The 15321-nt window shown below is 38.8% G+C and overlaps 1 protein-coding gene across 21 annotated transcripts in view; it reads left to right on the top strand.

The window, feature by feature from the left end:
* Positions 1 to 15321, top strand: part of BNC2 (basonuclin zinc finger protein 2) — a 451443-nt gene that overhangs the window by 185915 nt on the left and 250207 nt on the right. For 2 of the 21 annotated variants that reach the window (XM_063696362.1, XM_055349832.2), the window contains exon 1: positions 22 to 168. The exons of the other annotated variants lie outside the window; for them this stretch is intronic. The gene's annotated coding sequence lies outside the window, so the exon portion shown is untranslated. Of the gene's footprint in view, positions 1 to 21; positions 169 to 15321 lie in introns of those variants that run through there. 21 annotated transcript variants of the gene reach the window in all.

Genomic DNA, 15321 nt, shown 5'->3' on the forward strand with positions numbered 1-15321 from the left:
CTCTCTCTGCGTGGGTCAAGTGTGACTGTTTGCAGTTCTCAGCAGCCTCCATACACAGCATCTAACGTGGCTGTATTCCCTCAGGTTCCATTGGCATGTACTGGCAGAGTGCTGGGGGCAGACTTCTGCCCAAACCTGGAGGAACCAGACCACAGGCTGGAAGTCCAGGTTGGAGTCTTAACTGTTTTCTCAGCTGGGGGTGGTGTGACAGACACAGTGGTCCTGGAAAGCCATTTGGGTATATCAGCGTCATCAGGAAAAGACAACCATTGAGACAGGTGTAAAGAGGGACCAGTGTAGCGTATGTGCAGCCAAAGGTCCTTTTCAGGATGCGTTGTCTGTAACATTTGTCTGTTCAGTCAAGACATATATACATACTGTAGTAAGTACATGGTCTCTGAAGGTTGACTACCTAGAGTTGATACAAGTTGCTGTGAGACCTTTGGCAAGTCACTTAATTTAAGTGAACCTTAGTTTTCTCATCTATAAGATGGAGATTTACCACACAAGGTGATGATGAGAATTTAAAGGACCTGACATAATATTCAGCAGTTAGTACAGGATCTGGCACATAACAGGTACCCAGTAAATATTAGCTTTCATCCTCTAAGACTTTTGGGATATATGTGAGTAAGTCATGCTTCCTACAATATGGTCTCCCGGCTCAGGAGAACAGCAGCCATTCAACTGGGTGCTTTGTAAGAAACGCAGGACTTAATGAAATATCTTCTGTCTTCATGCGTTGGAAGATATGTCTTGTGGTGTAATAGGAGTGTTTTAGCAAAGTACATTTTTTTTTTTTTTGGTGAAACTGTTGGATTGAAATTCAGTTCGTTTTGTATGGTCTTGAGGCATTAGAAGTGATTTGGTGTATTGCAAATTAAAAATGTAAATGTGACATTTTGGCTAAAGGCATGCCTCCATTTCTATGTACATAATAATATTTAAGGAATGTGTGTGCCAATGCAAAGATGCAGGCTGAAGTTTCAACATGGGTAGCATTCCCTAGCATGAGGAAACTCATACTTTTTTTTTGGGATCTCCATTTGGCCTTATTTTCTAAATTTTCAGGCTTATAAGATGAGCATAGTGAGCTCAGTTTTAAAACATTTTTACTGATTTAGAACCACAAATGAGAAGAGAGAACCATTTAAAAAATGGACTTCTATGCAGTGAGAATGAGGGTAGAAGTGGTGGTAGGAGGAGGTTTCAGTTTTTATGGTACCGAAAGGTATGCCATCTCTAGCACACCTGCTCTTGGCCCAGGGAAGACCACCTGAGCTCTGCTGTGCCCCAAACTGGTACTGTCTGGGTGGTGTATGGCTGTGATACAACAGAAAAGCAGGTGGGACACATGAGACACGATCATGTATTTCCTAGTTCTAGAAAGCTAACAGCTTGTGTGTGACATGCAAATGCAGAGTGATGGAAGACTTTTTGTGGAGAGTAGTCTGATCCTTGACCTTTTTTGGGTAGGATGAGTGATGTTCTTCAAACACATCACCTGGAATGGTCTGTCATGGGTGATTGTTGGAAATCTGTTTTTAAACCTTGAATTATAGTGAAAAGAAAAATGGGTTTTGCAGATGTGAGTGTGTAAAATAAAACTGGAAAAAAAAACCTATTGAGTACATTGACATACTGTGGGAGAAAACGTAGAAAATGTTATATTTACAGGTTAAAGTAACATTCTGGTTGTAGATGAACCAGATTGTGGGGTTGATAGTTCAGCAAGGACCTTGCAAAGAAGACTAAGTTCCTGGACAAAGTAATGAAAGTGATATTATTGGATATTCCTCATTGTGGATCATCATTTTGGTGGACTGCGTGGAAGGATTGAATCTGTTAAAAGATGATCAACTATGGAGAGTTAGTCAAGTAGCTGGGACCCACTTGAGGCATTTCTTCCTCTCTTCTTTTTCTTCTGCCTTCCTAAATGTGGCTTCTTCTGCACATTTTAGAAATACCTAGTACATATACATATTATGTCCGCCATAATAAACTTGATGCTTAATATACTTTTCACCAGCTATCTATTTCAGGAGTATTTTTTAGCTTAGACTGCTTTCATTCTTGCCATGGCATGTGTCCTAGTCCTTTTTAAATTTTTTCCTAGAGAATGAGCCATTTCTTATTGTTCAGCATAGCTTTATACTCTAGGGAACTCACTATAGGACTTGCCAGTCATCTCCTTTTCCTGCTTGTGTCATAGGCTTTCCCCCAGGGCTAGGCATTATCATCACTAGAGGATTTGCTGTTTGGCCTCTTGATTCTGAGAATAACCTTCCATACACCTCAATTTAGGAGCAATGGTTTGTTTATATTCTTTCTTAGAAAGGATTTTTGTTTAGACATACAGCCCTGAAATCTGGTTTACTTTTATATTTTAGCTGACATAAGTTCTCATGACTGGTGGAGCCCCTTTCTGCTCTTTGCCTTCTTCCTTTTCAACCTTTGCCTTTTATTCCTAAAATTTCAGATTTCTTAGCAGCTTTATTTTTCAATAATCCCAAGATCCCCTACTGTGGTCAATGAATGTATCTTTGGTTTTGAATGACTGTCAACCTTCAAGTCTGTGCCTGACTTGACTTTTGCAAGGACTTCTGCTGTGGTTTGTGTTAATATTGCTTGATTCAGAAAAATAACTGGAAATCAAGATTTTGATTCTGTAACTTTATTTACTTTCCCCAGTAGCTTTTGAAGTGGGTACTCCAGTTTGGGAGGTTAACTGATGAACAGCAGCAAAGAATTCCACTCTTATGCAATCATCTTCTAAGAAATGGTTATTCTAATTTAGACTCTCCTTAATTGCTGATATTCTACTTTTATCAGAGAAAAGTTACTTTGTTAGTTCACTTGTGCCTCATCATGTATTAAGTTGTTACATTTAGCTCAGCACAGTTCTTTTCTTGGTTGGGAATTCAGGATGTGAGGTTTGACTCGGTATTTTTCACCGCTGAAGTGCTTAAAAAATTAGAGTAAATAATGAACCAATATTTCAGTACTAGATTAGACACAATTTGCTGTGATGTTTTATAAACCACAGGCTCCTTTCTTATGTGAATGCGTGAAGGATCACTTTTTTTTCCAGACATACTGGGGTGCAAGTGTAAATTTCCATAAAATTTAAATGAGGTGCTTCCTGTAATTAATGAACAATTGTGGCTGCTCTCTGGTCTGCATTGTAATTAACCATGATCAGGCTTGTTTAGTGATGACACTGTTCCTGTAATAATTTGACAAGCTACTGTGAATTTGCCAGGTTATTAAACAACCTGCAGCATTCACTTCTGGAATCACGGGGATGAGCTCGGCTGCTGCTGCTAGTTAAATGCAGCATAAGGGCGAACCAAAAGCTGCTCATCGAAGTCTGTCGATCACTATGAACAGATTTAAATTCCTATGATGTTGGAGAAGTTAATTAATTTTGTATAGGGTGTCTTGAAACTTTTTATTACATGATAAACCTACTGGGGCAAAGCTGGTCATGTTTATGAACTCACAATGAAGCCAGCAAATTCTCTATATTTTTTAACACCAGTATGAACTAAACAAAATCTGAAGTTCTCCTTACCACCTTATTAAATGGGTATAACTTATTTTTAAAAAAAGGTTGTTTCGTTCACAGATACATCCACAACATCCCCCCAAATAAAAGTTCACTCTCTTTTTTTTTCTGTTCCAAATAGATGACCTTGTGCTAAACAAAGTCGTGTTGCAGGTAGAGCAGTCTAAGTGGACCAGTAGCCTTTATATCCTTGGTCATCAGCGCACCGGTCCCCCAACCCCCTCTTTCAGGTTAAGATCTGTTCAAAACGTTACTGTCTAGTTACTGTGGTGTCTTTCATTCAGATTCTGTTTATTGACTAAACCGCAAGGATTCCTGCCCAAAGTACCAGGCGGTCTATGCTTGACTGATTTTGATTTTCTAACATCAGCCCTGGGGTTTATTTGAAAAATGTACATACACTGCAGCTTTAACAAGTCAAGTGACTGCATGTTTTTGACCATGGAGTAGAGTATATCTGAAGATCATTAAATTTAGTGGGGGAAGGGAGGGGTAGAGAATAAGTATAGTAGTCATTGCACCATTGCAGAGTGAGTGAGTGAGTGTGTGTGTTTGTGTGTGTGACACATGGTTTTTGTCTTTTCATCTTCTCCAAGAGCCAGAAAGTTTCCTGCAGTTCTCTTTCCAGCTATTGACAAATGATTGCCAGATGTGAGATCTTTGCAGTGCTCTTTCCCTCAGCAAACCTGCAGTGATGGGATATTTGATTCTCCCTTGCCCATTTCATCTCCTTTCCACATCTGCCAGGGACACACAAGCAATACATCCCTACATGAGAGTTTAAAGTTTATTCAGCTCCTTTTTCCCCTCCGATAAAATGTTTGGAGACAACAGAATGAGGTCCATATGACTCTCTCCTGACTTCACCGTATGAAATTAATTGTTTATTTTACTTATCTACCTCTCAGTAATTGAAGTATTTCATTTTAGTTTCGGTCCATGGAAAATTTGACGTAACTCTGGGAGTGCTAAGAGTTTCCTATTGTCTGCTTGCTGCAAGTATGCCACCATCTCAGCTTCCCTTTGAGTGCCTCAATTCTGATAAAAACTAGACTGTTGGTTTCACAGGACTTCCCAGTAAAGTAATTTTAATCAACAGCTGTCAAAATATTAAGTGTGGAGTGTCTGGTAAAATTCAGTAGTCATTTAGAATTTAAAAAGCCACCTAAGAGGGAGAAAATTCAACTTATTTGGTTTGATTGGTTTACTCTGTGTTTGTGTCCATTGTCAAAATTGATATGGATGAGGCTCTAGTTGTAATCACAAGTAGCTTAAAAAAGAGAAAGTACACTGAGTTTCAGAGGAATCTGAAGTTAGCCTGTGTAGGCCACACACGTAATCACTAACATGCACAGAAGCCTTTTGCATCTGCTTGGAATCTGTATTGATACTGATTTTTTTTTTCTCATCTCAGTTTGAAAATATTTTCCAAAATGCCCTTATAGCTCATGTTCATACCATAGGGTGGGCTGACACAGGTGGCCTGTCTGTTTTCCTATTACACTTTTTGGCAAATGGAAAGGCCCCTTATTCCCTGAATAAGATCAACGTTTTTTTTTTTTAAAACATTTAAAAAATAATCCATAAAATGTCTGCCACATGTTCTCTAGTTTATGGAAATGTTTGCCAAATTAGACTTGTGGAATTGGATTCTTATTGTAAAAGTATTAGTGTGTTTACTATTTCTGCTACCTTCTTAGCTACCTGTGATTATGTGAATTTATATTTTTATATGAAATTTAAATGAGGAATATAATTATTGTTTCTGAATTCCCATACTGAGGAAAAATTTTTTATTAAAGGAGGTAAGTGATTATACCCACATCAGAATCAACATAGAAAAAGTGTGAAGCCTGTTTTTCAATATTTTCTTTAAAAAATTAAGAAAATGACAAACAAAGCTAACAACAACAACAACAACAAAAGCCCCTGAAAAGATTAAATCCTCCTAAACCTAAGTAAATGGTGGAAAACCATTTACCACAAGTTGCCAAAATGTTGTATGTTTCTATTGAAAGTTTTTACTGAATAGGATAGAAGATAATCACAGTTGAACATGAGGACAGTGATTTCAAACTGTTTACCCTTAAAAAGAAGATGAAGATCATGATGGAGGGGTTAAGTTTAAATAACACTCCCCCTATGCAAAACAAAATTACTAAGAACCAAACAGATCCCTGTGGAAAAGTTTGTATGATTATTGTTCTGACTTTCCCTGAGGACTGACGCCATGGTAGGCACTCAGTGGATACCAGTGGTGGAAGGTGAAGGCAAAGAGCCCTTTTATAAAACAACAAGGTTAGGAACTCCTCTGGCAGGAGCCAAGTTCCTCCGAGTTTAGATCACTTCACATAATTTGCCCTCGCTAATGCATTTGCTGGTTTCTCATGCCTTCCTGCCTTTTCCTCTCCATGGTTACTCTGGGAGGCAGAGAGGTGCTAAGCAATGGAGGTGTCATCCGGCCTGCGCACCTAGGGAACGTCCTTCAGAGGACAACTTGTCACCAGCCGTCAAAGAAGAGAGTGGCTTTGTGGTCTCTGAACATCTGGCAGCGCTGCACAGGAAGCTGAGGGGGTGTCATTAATTGTGATGAAATAATTTAAACCATCAGGAATAAATGAGGCTGTTAAGCTAAGTTCAGATTCCATTTGCCATGCACATGTGTCTAGCAGCCTGTGTGCAGTTAAAAAAAATTGAATTATATTAGCTCATGAGTAGAAGTGAAACAGATACTGTAAATGAAACAAGTTGCTGTATAGTGATGACATCGTGTTGAACCATTTCACAGAGTTACAGTTTGTAGGATCACTATATCAAAAGTGGTATATTATTTAATGAATTTTTATATTATAAAACATTCCTACGGTATGGAGTATAGTAAGGACCAGTGGTTTATGGGTAGGTAGAGAGGATGTGTAGGTGGATGGGTAGAAAGAAGCAAGCCACCAGGTAAAGGTGCAGTGAGGTGGGTGGGAGGTGTTTTGCCAGGCTGAATTGAGGCACAGCGTACCTTTCTATAGAGTCTGGCTGTGATTGCAATATTAGGTGCCTTCGCTCTGTGTACGTAGTGCAGCTTGGAGGACAGTTTCTCTCTGATGACCAGCTATGAATGTTCCTGTGAGAGCCTCTGACACTTTGGGCCCATCCATGTTGTTTTCTTGCTATTAAAAACAACTATCTTGGGCGATAGAAGGTTACTCCTCAAGCAAGGGAACATATTTATAAGGCTTTGCACAATCAGTGAACACTGATTTCGATTGTAATTTTCAGGCACTACGGAAGGAGACATCTCCAATTCCTTTACAAAGGAAAAACTGTTGGGTTTGGAATGTCAGGACAACTCTGAGGTTTTGTGCACTAAACGGATCAATGGTGTGTAGGTTCCAAAGCATATTTGTAAAATAAAAGCCATTCCTTTACACACAAGTGAAGCTTTCAAAGTTGAACTTTTATGTAAAAACAGTCATGGAAATTTGAAAAAAAAAAAAAGAGAGAGACTGTTACTGTTTAGGTACAGAAAGAATTTTAAAAAAATTACTGGAGAGGTAGGTAATACCTCTGTCAGAAAACAGATAACATGGCCAGGCGCGGTGGCTCACGCCTGTAATCCCAGCACTTTGGGAGGTGGGCGGATTGCCTGAGTCAGGAGCTCAAGACCAGCCTGGGCAACATGGTGAAACCCTGTCTCTAATAAAAAAATACAGAAAATTAGCCGGGCATGGTGGCGTGTGCCTGTAATCCCAGCTATTTGGAGGCTGAGGCATGAGAATTGGGAGGCAGAGGCTGCAGTGAGCCGAGATTGCACCACTGCACTCCAGCCTGGGCGACAGAGCAAGACTCTGTCTTAAAAAAAGAAAAAAAAAAAAAAAGAGAAAGAAAACAGATACAAGTTATGGTCTGGAACTTCGGCAAATTTGGACAAGAGTTGTTTTGCTAAAAATATTTTATCTCCCTTCACCCCTTCGTCCCTCCCTTACCTTATTGCCTTTCTTATTCGCTGTCACATGCTGCCTTTTTTCTTCCTCCTCTCTCTCCATTTTCTCTTTTCCTTTCCATTATTCTCACTTTTATTTTGCATCCTCTCATTTTTGTTACAATTGATTCTCATCCTCTACCGTCACAGAAAGTGAACTGCAATTCCATTTTCATTTATAATGTTGGTTTTCCTGCTACTACTTAAAAGATTGATATCTACAATTACTTAGTTTGTAAAATTATAAAATTTAGGTTACATTTTTACATAAAGTTGTGTGACCATTGGCGAATTTTTTGAAAGAAAGCAGTTGAACCTTGATTAAGCTTTTTAAAAGGAATGCAGAACACTCATTGAGTTATCCTCTTCCCTGGACCAGAATGAAATTGTTATTAGTGAAAGTCAGCTAGAAGTTTGCAGCTCTGGGTTACACTCTCCCTTCTTAACTCCGGACACAGGAGGAAGACATTCAGGTTGAAACACTTGTGTTTCCCCTAACTTGAGATGTGTTTGAAGTTGAATAGAATGACCAGTAGTCAGGATATTGCTTGTGTGTGTGTGTGTGTGTGTGTGTGTGTGTGTGTGTGTGTGTGTGTGACAAAGTCTAGCTTTGTCCCCCGGGGCTGGAGTGCAGTGGCGCGATCTTGGCTCACTGCAACCTCCACCTCCCAGGTTCAAGCAATTCTCCTGCCTCAGCCTCCTGAGTACCTGGGACTATGGGCATTCACCACCATGTCCAGTTAATTTTTGTATGTTTAGTAGAGATGGGGTTTCACCATGTTGGCTGGGCTGGTCTTGAACTCTTGATCTCAAGTAATCTGCCAGCCTCAGCCACCCAAAGTGCTGGGATTACAGGTGTAAGCCACCATGCCTGGCCATGTGTGTTTGTATCTTTAAATTTTATTTTAATTGATGGATAGTATAGAAAGATGAGTTCTTCAGCCTGTCTCTTGACACTGTTGGACAGATTGAAGGAGATTGTGCCTGTGTATTAGCTTTTGGCTAATAGTGAATGCATTGTTGTTACTGTGTAAATTACTTTTACTAGCTTCTGGTGGCCAAGCAGATAAAAATTAGACAGCATTTTTTTTCTGAAATTTTCACATATCTTGAAAAATTAAATATTATTTACCTAAAAACAGTTTTATAATTTTTCCCTAAAATAAGGAACGTAAAGTGAACACAGAAAATTTTGGAACAAGATAACTATGTTTTTCTTTTTATCTTTCTTAATTCGCCTTCTGTAATACATCTGTTTCTCAAAACAAATAAGAAAATGATAATATATTCAACAATGACTTGTGCTTTCTTTCAGAAGTGTGTTAGTAAATATTTACAGGGAAAAAAACAGTTCATGAACTTGCTTTTTTTTTCTCCTCCCTTGTTCTTACTTGGGTGTGGTGTGAACTGGATGCCCCTGCATATTTTCGAGACCTTCTTTATTCCGCTGCTGCTATTAACTTAGCATCTGCTTAGGCAGCATTAAATTTGTGAATTCCTGTGTCTCAGGTTCTATATGTCAGATACATTGTGGATTAAGTAAACTTTGGTTGAATGGCCTGAGAACCTAACTACATTTCTGCATTCTCTCTCAATACCAATATTTCTGTGAGAGAATGTTACCTAGATTTTGGACAACCAACTTAACATACACTGTTCATGTAGGCAACTGCCAGTATTAATGTAAGAAGTATTAAATAAGATGCTTATGTTTATGTATGTTCCTAAGCCATAGCAGCTTCATAGAAGAAGGAAAACATAGAGAAAAACAAAATGTTTTAATTCTCGGCTTAAATAGAATTATGCGTTTGTGTTTGGGTGTGTGCCTATGCATGGATTTTGTATGTACATACACACATGTCATATATATGTATATATCCATATTTTTATATAAGAATAGCTAGTGATGTTCTGTTCAAATATTTTGTTGGAGTTAGTCATAATTAATAATTTAAGAGCACACATTCCCCCCTACATGTACACAAAAGAAAAAGAAAAATTCTTTTGTTTGAGTAGATAATGGAATCTCAATTTGTGTTTTCAATTCTTTAGGATCAGTATTTTTTCATGTTTTCGAAATTAAAAGCTAGAATTGATTGATTGATTGAGACAGAGTCTCGCTTTGTCACCCAGGCTGGAGCGCAGTGGTGAAATCTTGGCTCACTGCAATCTCTGCCTCCTGGGTTCAAGAGATTCTCCTGCCTCAGCCTCCTGAGTAGCTGGGATTACAGGCATGCACCACCACACCCAGCTAATTTTTGTATTTTAAAATACAAAATTTCACATGGATAGCTGAGATTCACCATGTTGGCCAGGCTGGTCTCAAACTCCTGACCTCAAGTGATCGATCTGCCTCGGCTTCCCTTGTGAGCCACCGAGCCCGGCCAAAGCTGGAAATTACTTAAGTTATGTAACCTAATATCTTTACAGATTTGGAAACTAAGGCAGAGAACTTTTAAGACTTAACCAAAATCACGTAGTTAGTAACACATTCTTCATTGCTGATGTGTCAGAGTCTTTAAGATACAATTTACTAGGTTTTATTCCTTTAGAGTTTAACAAGTATTATACAGCAGTATTCTAAATTTTTTCTTTTCTTTGAAAATTAGGCCAGGCACAGTGGCTCATGCCTTTAATCCCAGCATTTTGGAAGGTGGGCGAGGTGGGCCTATCACTTGAGCCCAGGAGTTCAAGACCAGTGTGGGCAACATGGCAAAAGACTGGTTCTACTAAAAATAAAAATACAAAAATTAGCTGGGTGTGGTGACATGTGCTTGTAGTCCCAGCTATTCTGAAGGCTGAGGCGGGAGCATCACTTGAGCCCGGAGGCAGAGGTTGTGGTGAGTCGATATCACATTACGACAACACCACTGAACTCCAGCCTGGGTGACGCAGTGAGACTTAAAAAAAAAAATTAACTCAATTTAGTCCTTGTTTTGTATAATCCAAGTGGACTTAAATAAAGGATGTAAATATCAGTTAGACCTCAGGAAAGGTGAGGGAAAGGTGAAGAAGAATGCAAGGAGGCTACATTTTTAGGCATTGTAGTAGTTGTCTTGGCAGGTTTCCCTGTGAAAATAGCAGATCTTCCTGCACTGTGTGTGAAATGTGCTAACTTGATGCTAAGAAATGGAATATTTGGGTCTTGCTTTTATTTTTTCCCTTCTACTTTTCTAGTGTCAGTTAGTTTAGAATTTGGGTGTTGCTCAAATGCCGATTCTTAAACTTTAAGAATCGGAAATATTCCCATCTAATAATCTGTTTCAAAACTGCCATTATAGACAACTGAATAGTGGAATTGCCCAAGAATATAAAAGTGTAAATCTTTACTGTTCATTGAGTGCCAATGGAGAGCTTCAAGGAGCATATACGCAGACGAAGTCCCCTTGAAATCAATGTTATATAAACCATCTTTAAGTGCCTTCTTGGGTATGGTACTATGTTTACATCTTATAAGAAGTGAGCTGAATAGATAGGGTCGTTGCCCTCTAGGAGTTTATAATCAAAAACAGATGATATAGCTGACATCTGTTATTGTATTAAAGTCCTACAAATAAACATCGATTAGATCCATAAATAAAAGTTTGATATCAAAGACAAGTAAAAACCTTTTTGCTTGCCTGATTAAATAAGTAAACACACGTCTTCATCCCTACACTGAGACTATCCATGCGAGTTGTAAAATGACTAAACTAAAATAATCATGACACCAGGATACTCCTTCAGACTGTTATTTTTTTTAGGGGTTTTAAAAGAGTGCTGACATTAATATGATGTCACTGATGGTGTATTGTAAGTGGGTCTGGATTCAGGGATGTTTTTGTCTTTCTGGCTAGGAAATGGGGATGCGATTAATTTTCCTCCATCTCTGGAATTTCTTTATTTCTAACTATTCAATGGTAGTACTTGCTGTTGTAAACCAGCATTCTAGAGGACAGTTTAAAAATTTTATCCAGACCCTCACTGTGATTAGAAATCATATGTTTTTAAAATTAGCTGTCCCCTAAGCCTCTGGGAACTGCACTAAAACAAAGATGAGGATATAAAATTGATGCTGTAATGAGATGAACTTATATATCTAAAAGGCTTTGAGTGGAATATTAGTCCGAAAAGGCAGGTTCAGAACTTTGGAATGAACAGTTCTAGTTGTATGTTTGAGTAAAGCTATAACAACTAAAATTAAATGTAAAATGTTGGCAAGAGAGATAGGTATTGAGTTTGATAAAATATTTTCTTTCTGCATGCTTCAATTTTAGTGCAAGGTATTATAACAGTCACTTCATTTTTTAAGTGTAGGGGAACTAAAACAGCAACGCTGGGGAGACTAAACATGAACCCGTCTCAGAGTTCAACACATTAAAAAAATGGCTGTCCCTACTGCAGTGTAGGTGTCTGGCTGTGTAAATTAAAGCATGTGGATGCAGAAATTAATTAGAACAGTCAAAGATATAAATCAAACTTATTTGGTACACTGATGAAATGAGCATTGTTTATAAGATTATCTTGTTATTTAATCTATTCTGTATAAACCTGGCTGGTTAGCCTTATGAAGTAATAATACAATTAATGTGATGTGATGATGGTATACTTTTTCTCGGTACAGGCCTGATCCTGCAGATCTTTCTTGACTGGGACTTGTGTATATAGAAGACCATAAGAACTGGAAATTTTAATTAGCAAGAATGCCTCCACCTCTCAGTTGTATGTGTGTGTGTGTGTGTTTTTTTTTTTTAAATCTCAGAATGTTCCCTGGGAGTTTTATTCTTTTTGAACCATTCATCCACTCACCCTAGAAGAATGAACTGCTTTCAGATGTTATTTCCTCAAAACTATGCAAAGTTTATTATAAGAGCTACCTGCTGTCTTTCAGCTATACTGTGCTATGCTACTGGGTCTCAAATAAAGAGAAAGTTTTACTTATAAATGAAACCATTAGGAATTTCTTGAATAAACAAAGGTTTTTCTCCCTTTCATATGCAAAGGAATTTTGTTTGTAATTATATAAGTCTATGTCTAATACATGCAAGCATCATTCATTATCTTTTATATGAGAATGCACTCCTGTCACCTAAAGAGCAGAAAACAGATACACTAAGACAAAACAAAATAAAAAACCCCCCCAAAATTAAACAGGGATTCCAGCTCGTAGGAAAATTGTCAGCATCATTATTTACTGTTTGATTCAGGATTTTTGCTTCGTGTTGTTTACCCTGCTTTCTTTCCTTGTCTCTATTCCTTTGACTCCGTGAAGTTGGTTTCTTTATGTCCCCAAATGAGAACTTTGTTTTTGGAAAGTTAAAGATGTAGATTTTATTTACCTTGTTCTTAGATTGCTTCACTACTCCATGATGTTCTCTTACTCTTTAACAGAATTTGGCGACAGTGTCCAATAAAGTAACTAATAAATTGTAGGAAAAAAATGTCACATGTAATCTCTCTTGTAAAACCTTTTATGAATGGAGCCTGATGGCTGGAGTTTGTTGTTCCTACTTAATCTCATAAAGAGAATGGATTTAGAACAATGTTCTTTTAGGATTATGCATAGGGTGATTATGAGTGTGATACGATAAAATCGTAATTATGATTTCATTTTGTCCTGAACAGTTAGGATTTTTTGCTCTGGATTGGTCTATCGTTGATGTTAAACATTTTCTTTTTTTTTGAGACGGAGTCTTGCTCTGTCGCCCAGGCTGGAGTGCAGTGGCACGATCTCTGCTCACTGCAAACTCTGCCTCCCAGGTTCACGCCATCCTCCTGCCTCAGCCTCCCGAGTAGCTGGGGCTACAGGTGCCCGCCACCATGCCCAGCTAATTTTTTGTATTTTTAGTAGAGACGGGGTTTCACCGTGTTAGCCAGGACCGTCTGGATCTCCTGACCTCGTGATTCGCCCGCCTCGGCCTCCCAAAGTGCTGGGATTACAGGCATGAGCCACCGCGTCCGGCCAATGTTAAACATTTTCAATTTGACATGTCAGATATTTGGATGTATTATTTTAAAGATCTTTTGTCTTCATAGGAGTGCCCCAGATCTCCCTGTTTCACCTGTGATTATCTGTGATGCCATAGCAACACCCCTTGCTGTTAGCAGAGTATGTATTATTTCTGTGGTTTTGTGAATCAGTAACCACTAAAAGATTTGTGACCAATCACCCATGAATGATTTGTTCAGAGTTTGCTTAATGAGAGAAACTGTGGCATAAGACAACCTTACAATGTATGTACAGGTATATTTTCACTGTTACACTTGGCTCTGTTCTAGATTATGCAACTTGCATTTTCAGTCATTGTTGAGCTATGTAGATATATTTGGTGGAGTTTGGGTCTGTTTTCTGTAAGCCTTTCAGAACAGTACTTGTCAAACCAGTGTTACAACCGGGATCTGCTGACTGGAGCTCAGGCATATGGTGAAACAAGATGCCTTCTGGGTTAAAGAGGTGACTAACGGTGGGCCAACTGCTCTCCTTTACTTGCCAACCAGAGCCTGCTTCTCAAATCTCATGGGAGGCAGGCTTCAATGAGCTGAGTAAACAGTATGAGCTGTATGTCCAGTTTCTATTTTGGAAGTGATGCATAGGACCAGAGCTGATGAGAAACTCCGGGATATAGTCTAATTTTCTGTCAAACAGAACCCCTGGTGGTAAAGGTAAAGGCTGATGTTGGGGTAAAGGCACTGTACAGAGATTCTGTCCTGAGTTTGGCTTTTCCATGGGCTGCCTGTTCTTTTGGATGTGAAAGGCTAGATGTGTTCTCCAGCCTTTCTGCACTTCCCTAGCTCTTTTCTTTTTACCACTTATCCTTTCCTTTTTCCTGTGAGTTATTTCAGTGCTTCACCTTTTTGTTCATTTTGATGCAATCACATATTATTTTATCCATACATTTTAGGATGTCTTTTAGGAGGAGCCGATGTGATGTGGGCCCTTACGTAAACAATTGAGCGAGTGACTTGCATGAAGGCATTTTGTTTAGGGAGGATCCTAGAGTAGAAATGAAGGACCAGGGAAAACCAACACAAAGATGAATTACTGAGATGATCAGTGCCACAACTGATGGGTTCTCATTCTCACTGAGGCCTTCTGAGGAAATATTTAACCATTGGCTCTCATTTCCATTGATCCGTATGGCCGTCTGAGCATGAACTTCCCACACTTTTGGCTTGTGCATGTGCGTCTTCAAGTTGTCAGGAAGCATGACTCAGGTGGGGCAAGCTCAGGGGAAGGTGCTAATTAGCGATCAGTGGGGGAAGTTGGTTCATGCGGCTAGAATAAGAGACGTGACAGAGAGGATTTTTAAGTAGTCCAAGGAACCCATACATTGTTTTTGGTTTTGGTCTAAAAGCATAGAGAGCTCTGGAGTATTTGCTGTTCTGAATTTCTGTTTTCTTGCATTTATTGTAGTGTACTTCTCAGGTGAGTTCACGTATACCTTTACCATCACTTCGTTACTTGAAGGGATTGTTTGCATTTCCTTCAATAATTTTATCTTACCTCTTGGAACATTGGTCATTCACCATTAGGACCAGAATGATCTAGAATAGGTAATGCATTTCCCTTTTATTAACACAAGTCTACTGCTTTATCCACACTAAAGCATAAAACAGTTATATCCTATGTCCTTGATTTTGGAGTGGGAGAAAGTTGTCAGCTATTCAGCCACTCTTAATATTCTTCTTAAATTGGCTGGATACAGTGGCTCATGCTTGTAATCCCAGCACTTTGGGAGGCAGAGGTGGGAAGACGACTTGAGCCCAGAAGTTAAGGGAACAGTGAACTATGATCACGCCC

Source organism: Gorilla gorilla, chromosome 13 (genome assembly GCF_029281585.2).
Source record: "Gorilla gorilla gorilla isolate KB3781 chromosome 13, NHGRI_mGorGor1-v2.1_pri, whole genome shotgun sequence".
NCBI classification, from domain to species: Eukaryota; Metazoa; Chordata; class Mammalia; order Primates; family Hominidae; genus Gorilla; species Gorilla gorilla.